The sequence below is a fragment of the Callithrix jacchus genome, chromosome 3, assembly GCF_049354715.1.
Source record: "Callithrix jacchus isolate 240 chromosome 3, calJac240_pri, whole genome shotgun sequence".
NCBI classification, from domain to species: domain Eukaryota; kingdom Metazoa; phylum Chordata; class Mammalia; order Primates; family Cebidae; genus Callithrix; species Callithrix jacchus.
The window spans coordinates 29380253-29393503 of record NC_133504.1 but is presented as its reverse complement, the minus strand read 5'-3'; the positions used below and the strand labels follow the sequence as shown (position 1 = coordinate 29393503).

The 13251-nt window shown below is 37.5% G+C and overlaps 1 pseudogene; it reads left to right on the top strand.

Moving 5' to 3' along the window:
- The first annotated feature begins 5692 nt into the window (after positions 1-5692).
- On the top strand, positions 5693-7170 carry LOC100402917 (E3 ubiquitin-protein ligase TRIM38-like; annotated as a pseudogene).
- Positions 7171-13251: the final 6081 nt, after the last annotated feature.

Genomic DNA, 13251 nt, shown 5'->3' with positions numbered 1-13251 from the left:
AATCGCTGTTTTGTTTGTCCCTGTGGGGGTGGGACCTGCTGAGCCTCATCACCTGGCTCCCTGCCTCAGAGCCCTTTATCTTTCTTTCTTCTGTTTTTTTTTTAAGTTGAACAGTTGACTCTCTCCCAGGTGTTTCAGTAGCCTGCTGATAGGGCACTGGGATCTGTGGGATTTCCCGTGCAGTGACCACTGCGCCAGCTCCAATGTTGCTTCCTGGGAATCTCCTGGTCTGGCTCACTGTTCAAGTCCCGTTTAATCAGATGGATATGCTAATCTGCAACACTGGATTTTTCCTGGCCTCAGCTCATTGACCCTGTCTCCAGTTCCTTATCTTCCATTCCCATGTCACTCCACTGCAAAGAAGCAATCCTCATGATTTCTTCTTTCTGAACTTCATCCTTCCTGCAACCCAAGGTGCACGAGAGCCCTGCCAGATGGTGGGGCACCAAGGGTCAAATCTTTTCATAGAATGTTAATTGATTGAAAAAATGCTTTTTATAAAAATTTAATTACAAATAAGTACATAATTCTAAATACAGCATGATGCTAATTATATATACATATATATCTTTCTATTACTATCATGTTCTAGTTTTTATACATGGTTATTTCTCTCCCTAAGAATACAGCTATATAGTCTAGAAAGTTATACAGTTGGCCCTTGTATAACACATGGGTCAGGAGCACTGATCCCCATACAGTAAAAAATACACGTAACTTTCAACTTCCCAACTACTAATAGCCTCCTGTTGACCAGAAGCCTTACCAGTGAATTCAACAGTCAATTAACACATATTCTGTATGTGATATATACCATGTCCTGTATTCTATCAATAACATGAACTAGAGAAAAGCTTAAAAAATTATAAGGAAAAGAAAATATATTTACTATTCATTAAGTGGAAGTGGATCATCCTGGTGGTCTTCATGTTGAGTGGACTGAGTAAGACAAGGAAGGGAAGGTGCTGCTCCTGTTTGTCTCAGGAGTAGTAGAGGTGGATGAGGTGGAAAATGTGGAAGGGGAGGCTGGAGAGGCAGGCACACTCAGTGCAAGTTCTATTTAAACAACTCCATGTCTAAGTGGACCCAGCAGTTCTAACCTGTGTTGTTCGAGGCTCAACTATATACCAAATATTAAAGGTAAACAGTAAAACTTTTATTATTTTTTATACTTTTTCTAAATTTTTAATCTATTAATATAACCAATGAACATTTATTTAGTAAAAAAAAGTGTCGTTTATAACTTAACTATAATAACTTCTGTACATTTGCTAATATGATGGTTGAAAAGAATGAATCTTAAGAAAGGTGAGTTGAATCCCAATGGCAATCTATTGCTATGTGAGGATTGCTCAGAACTCTGTCTCTGATGTTCAGCAAAAATAGTTTCCCCTGACTTTTTACCAATGACTTGCTCTTAGTTTTAAACCAATACAATATTATCAACATAGATTTGGCAAATGAAGAGCTCATTTTTCTAATGATTGATAATAACATGAAGACTGGTGGTTTTGAGCTTTAGGTACTAGAAATTTGAAAGCAGCCACTCCGGTTCCAATCAAATTCAGACTTATGACGAAATTCTTATGACCCTGCAAAAATCATGGATAATAATTTGGAGTAAGAAGACCTGGGACGGATGCGGTGACTCACTCCTGTAATTGCAGCACTTTAGGAGGCTGAGGTGTTGGATCATCTGAGATCAGGAGTTTGAGACCAGGCTGGCCAACATGGCGAAACCCTGTCTCTACTAAAAATACAAAAAATTCACCAGGTGTGGTGGTGCATGCCTGTAATCCCAGCTAGTTGGGAGGCTGAGATAGGAGAATAACTTGAACCTGGGAGGTGGAGGTTGCAGTGAGCTGAAAGCACGCCACTCAACTCCAGCCTGGGTGACAGAAAGACTTCATCTCAAAAAAAAAAAAAAAAAAAGAAGAAGAAGACCTGCATTGAACCTTATAGCTGACTGGAGTACTGGTGTATGTTCCAGGAGCATAAGTTGGGACAATGTGATCAAAAGAACCCAGATTCCAGCTAGAGAAAGGCATGTTAGGTCCACAATAACTTATAAGATTGCAAAGGGATCCAGAGGTTAAAACATGTGGAAATTGCTGCTCTAGATAACACCTGTATAATAAGCCCGCTGCAGCCAAGAGAGAGCTGTGTATCTGACCCTGACTTTTTTTTTCTGATACACCAAAAAGTTGCTTATGTCAACCAATGATTTGAAAACGTAATCCTTATGTTGGATGATAGTAAGATTCATGAAAATAAACGGCCCTGTGAAATTCAACATTTTATGGATCTAAAGAAGTAGTTTAGATTTAGGAAGGACATTGTAATTTTTATTTATAGAGTACATTTTTTGAGCTCCCACCAGAAAACTTTCTCTGAAATTTCAGAATCTGAAAATATTGAGTCTCCCCTTAGTAAGTGATTTGTTTTTATAAATACCACAAATCGCACAATTTTTCTTGTTTCTCTCTCTCGGCTTTGGTTTCTTGGAATCTTACAACCTTAATGTTTGCCCCTTCTAGTCATTGTTTTGCATATATTTTGGCATAAATTTCCACATACTGACCTAACTTTTTCTGACTTGGCACTGACACATTGTCACAATTTCTAGATTTATTTTTCACACACACACATACACACAAATTATTTGGTGATGAGGTATACACGCATATGCAGATGGGTATGTCTGAGGCTTTCATTGGACTTCCAAAGTTGTTCCTACTTTGCTGATCAGTACTCTGAGGACTGATTCATTTAGCCAAAGTTACCTGGCTTGTAAAAATAGCTAGGATTAGAACAGATTGTAGCTTTTCTTAAAACAACCATACTTCCTCTTTCTGTAGCTACTTTCAAAGGAAGCATCAAACAAAGCCCCTTAACTCATTAATATAAGAAAATAGCCTTCTCCATCATGAAAAGTGGCTCAGCAGACTTAAAGTTCTCCAAGTTACCAAAACTTGAAGAATGGGAAATGGCAACATTTTGTGGTTTTTACTATGATTGCATCTATTCAGCATTAGAAAAATCCTAAATTTTATATTTATTTTACAATTATGTAAAGAATAACACAAGAATTCTTTTAAAAGTTTCTTGACAATTTTAATTCTCCAGAATCATAGTTGTTAAAAGGAAATTCCTTTCATGATATCAGTCCTGTTCTGTATCAATTTATGACTTGCTCTCCGGCAGATTAAAATACAGGATCTAAGACATGGTTCAGCAGCTAAAAATGTAAAGGAGGCAATTTATAGCTTTCTTTTATTTAGAATGAATATTTGCTTCAGGAAGATAACATTTCTTTTCCAATTACATTTTTCCTTAACATGTACTAACATACTAAAAAGATTTTTTCCTATACTATAACTTGTTAAGCATATAAATAATTTGTTGTTAACACATGGGAAAAAGAGAAGGGTGAAATCGAATTAGCAAAGAGAAGGGCAGTGAGCTCACTGCAGAAGACCACGTGGTAGCCTTTCTATTACTGCATTAGTAGATGGTCTGATAACTTTCCTACAATGGCAATACATCACGGTTTTTCCTACAATGGCAGTACATCACGGTTTTTCTTAGGCAACATTCATTGAACAGATAATTTACTTAAAAAAAAAAACGTTTTATTTTTTGATGGAGTTTGGCCCATTTCAAACCTTCACAAGGAATTCATAATTTTTATCACAGAATCCAAATAGCTGAGTTTGAATTCTGTATATGATACAGGAATGGGAGTAGTTTACAAGCCAGAGGCCATGTATCGAGTTTAGATACCCCCTAATAAATTTGTGTTTGAGGACTCAGCAAAATATATCAAATCTGACACTGTTGGGTTATTCTGTAGAAATCTTTCCACTAAGTTTAAAGACCAGTTTCTAGAAGGTCAGTTGGGGTTGTCCAGCACACAACATTTTCCGTATTTGCGTTACTTTGGCTTTGTCACTTGAATATTGGCATGGAAGCCTGTGCTTTGTGGTTTAAGCATTTTGTTAGTTGCTTATTCCTCAACTTAAGCAGTAATCCTCTTTTGCTGACAGTTCTTTAGTTACTGTAGAAATGATTGTGTTGTCATAAACACAGCTTTAGGACTTCAGGTGGGAGGGGGAGAATCAGAGGGTGTTCAACAAAAAGCTCATGTTTCCACCCAAACACACCCACCACCTAAGTACTTGCAGAAGGCTCAGGGAAAACAGAAGCAGAATTCTTTTCCCTGTTTCACTTTCCAAAGTTCCTTATGTGGAATCAGATGCTTTTAATACATTTCAAAAGAGTCTTCCATCTAACCTCCAAAAATAAACAAACCACAATTCTGCTCCCCATTTCTCCCTCAATTAATCATTTGTTCCAATTTTCCTACCTTTGAAATCAGATGATTCAGCTCCTCTTTCTGCCTCAGTAGTTTGGAATAATTCAAATTTCAGAAGCTAATGCTTGATTCTTCTGTTTTCCTTATTTTTATATTGTAATAGTCTTCATCTGTTTTCTATCACTTAATTTCTTTTCTGATTTGGATCTGTTTTTAAAAATTTTTCACAAGGGCTATTCTCTCTTTCGTCTGTTTTCTCTTTTGTATAATTCTCACTCTCCCTTCATGCGCCGAGGAAATGAACCGTTTCTGCCATGAGTTCACACTCCTTTTTAAATTTTCCTCACCTGTGTTCTACTTTCTGCTTTTAATGCAGTAATAAGATATTACCTGAAGCATGGCTCAGATCGCATATTTTAAAAGAATTTCTTCACCTATACTGGCTTCTAGCAGACTCAGCCTCAGCTATGTCCTTACTGCTTCTCTGACAAAACTTTGAATTCCTTCCTTCCTTCCGTGGCTGGTTTTTATGGTTTTCCAATACAATATTGACAAAAGAGAATGAGCTTTGTGTCCACACTTGTATGGGTTTGTGTCTCAGCTCTGCCACAGCTGCATGATCATGAGCAGATTACTTTGCACCTGGATTTCCTTACCTGTAAACTGGCAAAAATTTTATAGAAGACTTTAGAAATGATTAAAAGAGAGTATAGAGCATAGACTGAGAGTCATACTGAGTGCCTAGTGTTATATATATTTATTTTCAGTCTTCAAAAAATTTGGCATTTTGCTGCTAAAGAGATTACCAGAAGATCAGAGTGGCACGTAGAACATGAACAGTTTCCAAGAGAAAAGCCTTACATAGCATGGTCTGTTCTTTGTCTTTTTTTCACCTATCAGGCACACATCCATTTGGGCTTCTTTGTATTAAAATTATGAAATATTCAAACATAAAAGTAAAATAATTAAAACAATAAATGTCTATGATCATCCGTGCTTAGCTTGAACAAATCTTAGCATGCTCTCATGATCATTTCAGATGTTCGTGGTATAGAAATGAACTATTTTAGACTTGGTTAAAACCTTTTGTGTCTCTTCTTTAAGAGCACTTATTTCTCTTCCTTTATGGAGATGTAACCATGCTGAATTTACCATTGATCATTTTTATTTATATATTTTTACTTTTACTATACATGTATATAGCTACATAAAACATAAAACTTTATTCCGCATATTTTAAACCACATATATGTCATATATTGTATATATTTTACAACTTGCTATTTTTTTTAGTATTTTATTGGATTTATCACATGTGCCATATCATATTGTTCTGTTTTCTGCATTTCTGTCTCAGCATAGTATGCCATTGTATGAATGTATTGCAGTAATAGTGCAATTGGAAAACTAAGTGGAGTGGATGATTCTAATCTAACCCAAGGACAAAATCTATTCAACCTCAGTGATGAACTCAGCACAGTGGCTTGCTTCAGTGATACCTTAGGATACCAGGAACAGCTTCACCTGTTCTGTGACAATGAGGGGCAGCTCATCTCTGGCACTGTGAGAGGGCATCGCAGCACAAAAGGCACACCACAGATCTTGTTGAAGCTGTATGCCAGGGTTACAAGGAAAAGCTCCAGAAAGCTGTGACAAAATTGAGGCAACTCGAATAGGAATGTACAGAGCAGAAGGTGTGTTCATAGCAATGCACATAACTAAATGGAAAATAAGTACAGAGTTTATTTGGGCCACGTTTGAGGACTGAAACTCAAAAGCATAGATTCAAATTGCCCAGATTATACACTCCCACTGCATGAGTTTAGACACCAATAATGAAAATTGCAATTTTATATCTCCTCATGAGAAGATACACATTCAGAGACAAAAATATGGAATTTGACTTTAAGAATCTACAGAGTTTACCACATGAGTAGCAGAAGTTTTATCTCTGGAGACAGGAGAAGGAAGAACAGACTCTGAGTAGACTGAGGGACCATGGGGCCAATCTGAGGCTGAACTGAAGAAGCCACATCTGGAACTGGAGGAAAAATGTCATGGCCCAGCCCCAAAACTGCTGTAGAATGTGAATGACACTGTGAGCAGGAGTTGGGCTGTGACGCTGGGAACATCAGAGGTCTTCTCCGTAGAGCTTCATACTATGTGCAGTGTTTCTGAGCTTTACTTTGATGTGAAGAAATGTTCATGAGCCATCAAGAGATGGGGTTTTGCCATGTTGCCCAGACTGGTTTCGAACTCTTGGACTCAAGTGTTCTACCTGCCTCAGCCTCCGACAGTATTGGGATTACAGTCAATGTGACTCTGGATCCAGATACAGCTCATAGTGAATTAATTCTGTCTGAGGATCGGAGACGAGTGACTTGTGGATATCCCCAGGACCATCATGGCACCTCTTAGTGCTTTTCCCTGTGTCCTAGGTGGTGAGGACTTCACCTCTCAGAAAGATGCTACTTCCAAATGGTTGTTGGAGAAGGAACAGGGTGGGATTTAAGAGTTTGTATAGAAAATGTGCAGAGGGGTACTGGCATGAAGCAAGAGCCTCAGTCTGGATCTGGACCCTCAGACTTTGCAACAAGAAAGACTATGCAGCCCTTATGTCTCCCTTAACTTTCCTTCATCTGTGTGAGCAGATCTTGGTTGTGGGAGAGTTTCTGGACTCTGAGACTGGAGTTGCATCCTTTTACATGAGTTATTGGCTACCACATCTTCACCTTCTCAAAGGCTTCCTTCTCTGACACTCTCTGGCCCTACTTCCAGGTTTATCAATATTCTCCTTTGTTCCTGCCTCCCCTAGATGGTTAAGGAAAAGAGCAAAGTCACATTGGTTTAACCAGCACAGAGCATATAATGTAAATCCCATAAGGGACCAAAAAAAAATAATAATACATGCAAAATAGCCTGTATCTGACTTTTTAGAATATGACTAATAAATGGCTCTTGTGAGCTTTTCATTAAAGGGTTTAAAGATGAATCTACCTAAGTTCACTGCTTAAAGACATGTATAAATGTGATTCTCTACATCAATTTTTTGTTTTCTCTCTGATTTGCAATAGCTTAAGAGTAAATAATGTTATCATTTTCTGTTGTTTCATAGATTCAACAACCTTTTATATATCTTTATTGGGCAAGTAGTAAGTTGAAAGTAAATGTTTATTGAAATTAAATTTGACTCACACAATAACTCTAGGAGATAAGAGATATTATCTCTGCTTTCTATGGTATCATATTCAAAGTAGGCAAAGTTAGTTATAAATGCACAAAAGCCTCAGTTTTTGTCTCTTAAATTCTAAGAATGTAGATACAGCAGTTGAACAACTGGGAAAATGGTGAAAACGCCTTCAGCAGAAGAGTCTGTCTCATTTAGAAATTAGAATTGGATTTAGAGAGACCCTAGAATGTGATTGGTTGTCATTATGTTGAAAGAAATACTTAGCATTTTGCTCCAAGAGGTTTTTTTCCTGTACAGATTTGAACCAAACATATGTTACTTTCTTATGGAATTAATGGAGAATGCTTTGAAGATTTTCATCTCTTTAGTGTAAAACATTATTTAACAATGATTTGGCTTTGATCAATACTCTTTTGAATAGTATAGGGTGTTGCTCCAGTTCATTTTTGTTTCTTTTATCAGTTCTGGTATTAAATCAGTAATCACATTCGAAATCTCATTTTCTTGGGGAGGGGTTCCCTGGAAAATGTCAAGGTGAAATTTACCTGTGTATTGTTTAGTTATTCATGTTAAGAGCAGTTTGTAAAGGAGTTGTTAAAGTTTTTTCATTTTTCCTAAGTGGTAATAAGAGAAATGGTAATCACAATTATGGCAACAATTATAGTGACACAATTAAACCAGCTGACATTTACTTGCTAATTTAATTCAATTATTGCCTTTTTAAACATATATGTGATAGCTGCAATGTATGGCTATAGGAAGGCTATAATTTTTGCTTGCGGTGATAAACAATTTATGTAGCAACAAAAAAGTTATCATTTTAGAAATGTTACTGGTCCTTGGACCAGGGAAAGGAATTGTATTTTATGTGAGCACTACCCAAATTATCTTTTCACATTGTGCTTTATAATTAAAATGCCCTTGTTGGTTATTTGTTGAAAGAAAGAGAAGGGAGGAAGGAAGGGAGGGAAGGAAGGGGAGAAGGAGAAAGGAAGGAAGGAAGAAAAGAAGCAAGGAAGGAAGAAAGAAAGGAGGAAAATATTATCATCTCAAATTTCAAATTGGGTAACAATAATACTAAAATACAATGATTGAAAATGCACGCTGGCTGGGCACAGTGGCTCACACCTGTAATTCTAGCATTTTGGGAGGCCGAGGCGAGTGGATTAATTGAGGTCAGGAGTGCGTGACCAGTCTGGCCAACATGGTGAAACTCCATCTTCACTAAAAAAATAAAAAATTAACCAGGCATGGTGGCACATGCCTGTAATCTCGGCTACTAGGAGGCTGAGGCAGGAGAATTGCATGAATCAAGGAGGTGGAGGCTGCAATGGGCTGAGATCACGCCACTGCTGGCCTGGGCAAAAGAGAAAGACTCCAGAGCAAAGAAAAGAAAAAAGAAAGAAAAATACATGCTTAATTATTACTGTATTTCGGATATAATGCCACGGGTTCTACATATACAGAACTACAGTTCCTTGTCCATGAGTCTAAAATTCAAGAAAAGTTTGTTTTAAGCCCAATTAGCAGCATGATCAGACGTGACCTGAATTCATTTGGGAGCAAAAACTATCCTTAATGGACAGTTTTTAATTTATAATTTATAATCTTTATCTCACTTATAAGCTCTGCAGAAATATTGTGTTTGATTATAGAGTGTTACATAATATGGTGATATACGGTATTGTCTCTCTAAAAGAGAAATGACTTCAAACTTACATGTCTCTGTGAATTTGTAGCTGTGTACTAACTCGTTTAGCTTTTGTGAAGACCTTATGAGGTTGGCAGTATTATTATCTCCATTTTACAGAGAAAGAATTGAAACAGGGAGGTTAGCAAAGGAATATTTACAGTAATGACTGTTTTAAAGTCTGCAATTCTCTGATTAAAAAATTCCTTGAAAATATTTTTTTTTCTTTTTTTTTTACAACCTGGACAACATAGGGAAATCCTGTTTCTCCAAAAATAAGTTTGTTTGTTTGTTTGTTTGTTTGTTTGTTTTTTGAGACAGAGATTTGTTCTGTTGCCCAGGCTGGAGGGCAGCGGCACAATCCCCACCCACCGGACAACTTCTGTCTCCTGGATTTGAGATTCCTCTGCCACAGCCTCCCTAGTAGCTGGGACCACAGGAATGCACCACCCCAAGCCTGATCAATCTTCCTTCATTTCTAGCAGAGTCAGGGTCCCGCCATGCTGGCCAGGCTGGTCTAGAACTCCTGACCTCAGATGGTCCACCCACCTCAGCATCCCAAAGTGCCAGGACCACAGGCGTGAGCTGCTGCACCCTGCCAAACACATAAAAATAATAAGTAAGCTGGGTATGGCAGCTCACGCCTGCAATTTCAGCACCCCTGGGAGGCCAAGGCAGGTGGAATCCAGCCTAACCAACATAGCGAAACCCCGTCCACCAAAAACACAAAGATTAGCCAGGCATGGTAGTGCACACCTGCCACCCAGGAAGCCAAAGTGGGAGAATTGCTCGAACCCTGAAGGCAGAGGTTGCAGTGAGCCGAGACTGCACCACTGCACTCCAGCCTGGGCCACAAGTGAGATGCCATCTCAAAAGTAATAATAATAATAAATAGAATTCCTTTTTTTATTAGAAAGAAAGAAAGAGAAAGAGAAAGGGAAAGAGAGAACAGGAGTCTTGCTCTATTGCCCAGGCTAGAATGCAGTCTAAAAATAGGTATTAAAAATCTCTTTTATGCTGATAATTGTGCTTAACAGCAGAGACAGGAAGGAATGAGGAAAGAAAACAACAATCAGCCAACCAATATTTCATTTAAGTCTGTGAAATGCTATGCAAATGCTGAAGAGTGATTTACTTCCAATTATGCGGTCACTTTCAAAATAGGTGTAATGTGATACTGAGAAAAATGTATGTTCTGTGGACCTGGGGTGAAGAATTCTATAAATATTCACTGAGTTTGCTTGTTCCAGGTCTGAGTTCAAATCATAGATGGCCCTGTTAATTTTCTATCTCGTTGATCTATCGAATATTAACAATGTGGTGTCAAAGTCTCCTGCTATTATTGTTTGGGAGTCCAATTCTCTTTATAAGTCATTAAGAACTTTTCTTATGTATCTGGGTGTTTCTCTATTGGGTGCATACATATTTATGATCATTGACTCCTGTTGTTGCATTGATCCTTTTACCATTATGTAATGTCCTTCTTTGTTTCTTTTAGTCTTTGTTACGATTAAAGTCTATTTTGTTAGAGACGAAAATTACAACTCCTGTTTTTTTTGCTCTCCATTTGATTGATGAGTCTTCCACCAACCCTTTGTTTTGAGTCTTTGTGTGTCCTTGCTTATGACATGGATCTGGATACAGCATACTGATGGGTTTTGACTTTTTATTCAATTTGCCTGTCTGTATCTTTGATTGAGGCATTTAGTCCATTTAAATTTAGGATTAATACTGATATTTGAGAGTTTAATATTGTCATTTAATGCTAGCTGGCTATTTCACCCATTAGTTGATATAGATTCTTTATTATGGAGATACTGTTTACCTTTTGTTAAGTTTTTGGGATGACTGATACTGGTTGTTCCTTTCTGTGTATAGTGCTTCTTTCAGAAGCTCTTGTAAAGCAGGCCTAGTGGTGATGAAATCTCTGAGTGCTTGCTTGTTCATAAAGAATTTTATTTTTCCTTCATTTATGAAGCTTAGTTTGGCTAGATATGAGATTCTGGGTTGAAATTCTTTTCTTTGAGGATATTGAATATTTATCCCCACTCTCTTCTAGTTTGTAGGGTTTCTGCTGAGAGATCTGCTGGGAGTCTGATAGGCTTCCCTTTATGGGTAACCTGACCTGTCTCTCTAGTTGCCCTTAGAATTTTCTCCTTTATTTAAACCCTGGTGAATCTAACGATTATGTGTCTTGGGGTTGCTCTACTTGAGGAATATCTGTGGGGTGTTCTCTGTATTACCTGGAGTTGAGTATTGTCCTGCCTTACTAGGTTAGAAAAGTTTTCCTGAATAATATTCTGAAGAATATTTTCCAGCTTGGATTCATTCTCTTCATGACATTCAGGTACACCTATCCAATGTAATTAGGTCTTTTCACATAGTCCCATATTTCTTGGAGACTTTGCTCATTCCTTTTTTCTCTTTCTTCTCTAATCTTGTCTTCTCGTTTCATTTCATTAAGTTGGTCTTCGACCTCTGATATCCTTTCTTCTGCTTAATCAATTCTACTGTTACAACCTGTGCATAATTCGCGGAGTTCTCACATTGTATTCTTCAGTTCCATTAATTCACTTATATTCCTCTCTAAATTGTCTATTCTTGTTAGGATTTCATGAAACCTTTTTTCAAGGTTCTTAGTTTCTTTACATTGGGCTAGAACATGTTCTTTTAACTCAAGGAAGTTTCTTATTATCCACCTTCTGAAGCCTAATTCTGTTAATGGAATGCACTTGTTCTCCATCAGGCCTTGTTCCCTTGTTGATGAGGAACTGTGATCCCCTGTAGAGGGAAAGGCATTCTGATTTTGGGTATTCTCAGCCTTTTTATGCTGGTTTCTTCCCATCATTGTAAATTTATCTACCTGTTGTCTTTGTAATTACTGACTTTCAAATTAGGTCTCTGAGTGGACGTCGAATTTGTTGATTCCCAGTGCTGGAATCTGAGCAACCCACTGCATTGGCTAAAACAGTGGTGTTAAGATTCATGGTGCTTTTCTGCCCAGGAGTCTGCAGTCTGGCTTCCTTCTTGAGTCTCTTTTTCAATCAGTTGAATAGGCGACTCTGCCTTCCTGGAGCTCCAAATATTGACCAAAAGGGGACCCAGTCCTGTTTACTCTGTACCAAGAACTGCTGTGCTGGGGCCCTGGCAAAACCACCGTGCTGGCCACAAGAGTCATGCTGGAGACCCATGGGGCTCCTCCGCTGGGAATCTCCTGGTATGTAAGCAACAAAAATTCATCTGAAAGTGTGGCATCCTCTTGTTCTCTGTGCTTTCACTGGGAGCTACAATCCTGAGCTGCTAGTAATCAGCCATGTTGCTTCTCTCTCCGGAAATATTTTACTAAGACGGTTTTGATATATCATCAATCTTCAAGACATCTTTCAGATTCACCAGAGAGAAAAGGGGATTGCCATGACTATTTACATGTTAAAACTTCTGGGATTTATTATAATATTTCTGCTACTATTTCTAGAAAGTTCCAAATGTATTATGATAAAAACTTAGAATTTTGGGTGGTTCTTACTGCCAAAGTGTAATAATTCCCTCCCGTATGGGGCTTCAAAATGTAGTAACAAAGACCGTTTTACTGACATCTGGCTTTATTTTTGCTTGTTACATCTTCCAGATCCCACCCATGGTGACTTCATATAATATATGTTACATGTATCTTACTATACTGTGAGAAGATTCAGAAAAATTGCTTTGACAATTAACTAGTATTTACTTAGTGTATAGTACCACATTAGCATTTACTTAATTCAAGAGTTGTCTTGTTTAATTTAAGGCTACACATCCTGTAATTATTACGGGCGTTTAAATTTAGGTACTCATTGAAATTTAAGTTTAAATTGCAATGCAGTCATGTTTTCACATAATTTTTAAACATCTTTCTACATGTAATTGATACCATATTTAACAGTTTTATCCAGTTTTCTTTTTTCAGATTTTAAAGTTTGTGCTTAAATAAACATAATCCAGTAATTTATTTCCAATAAACTCATGATTTGTTGCATGATTTGGTGATCTATATGCACCAATATATTTCATAGATAA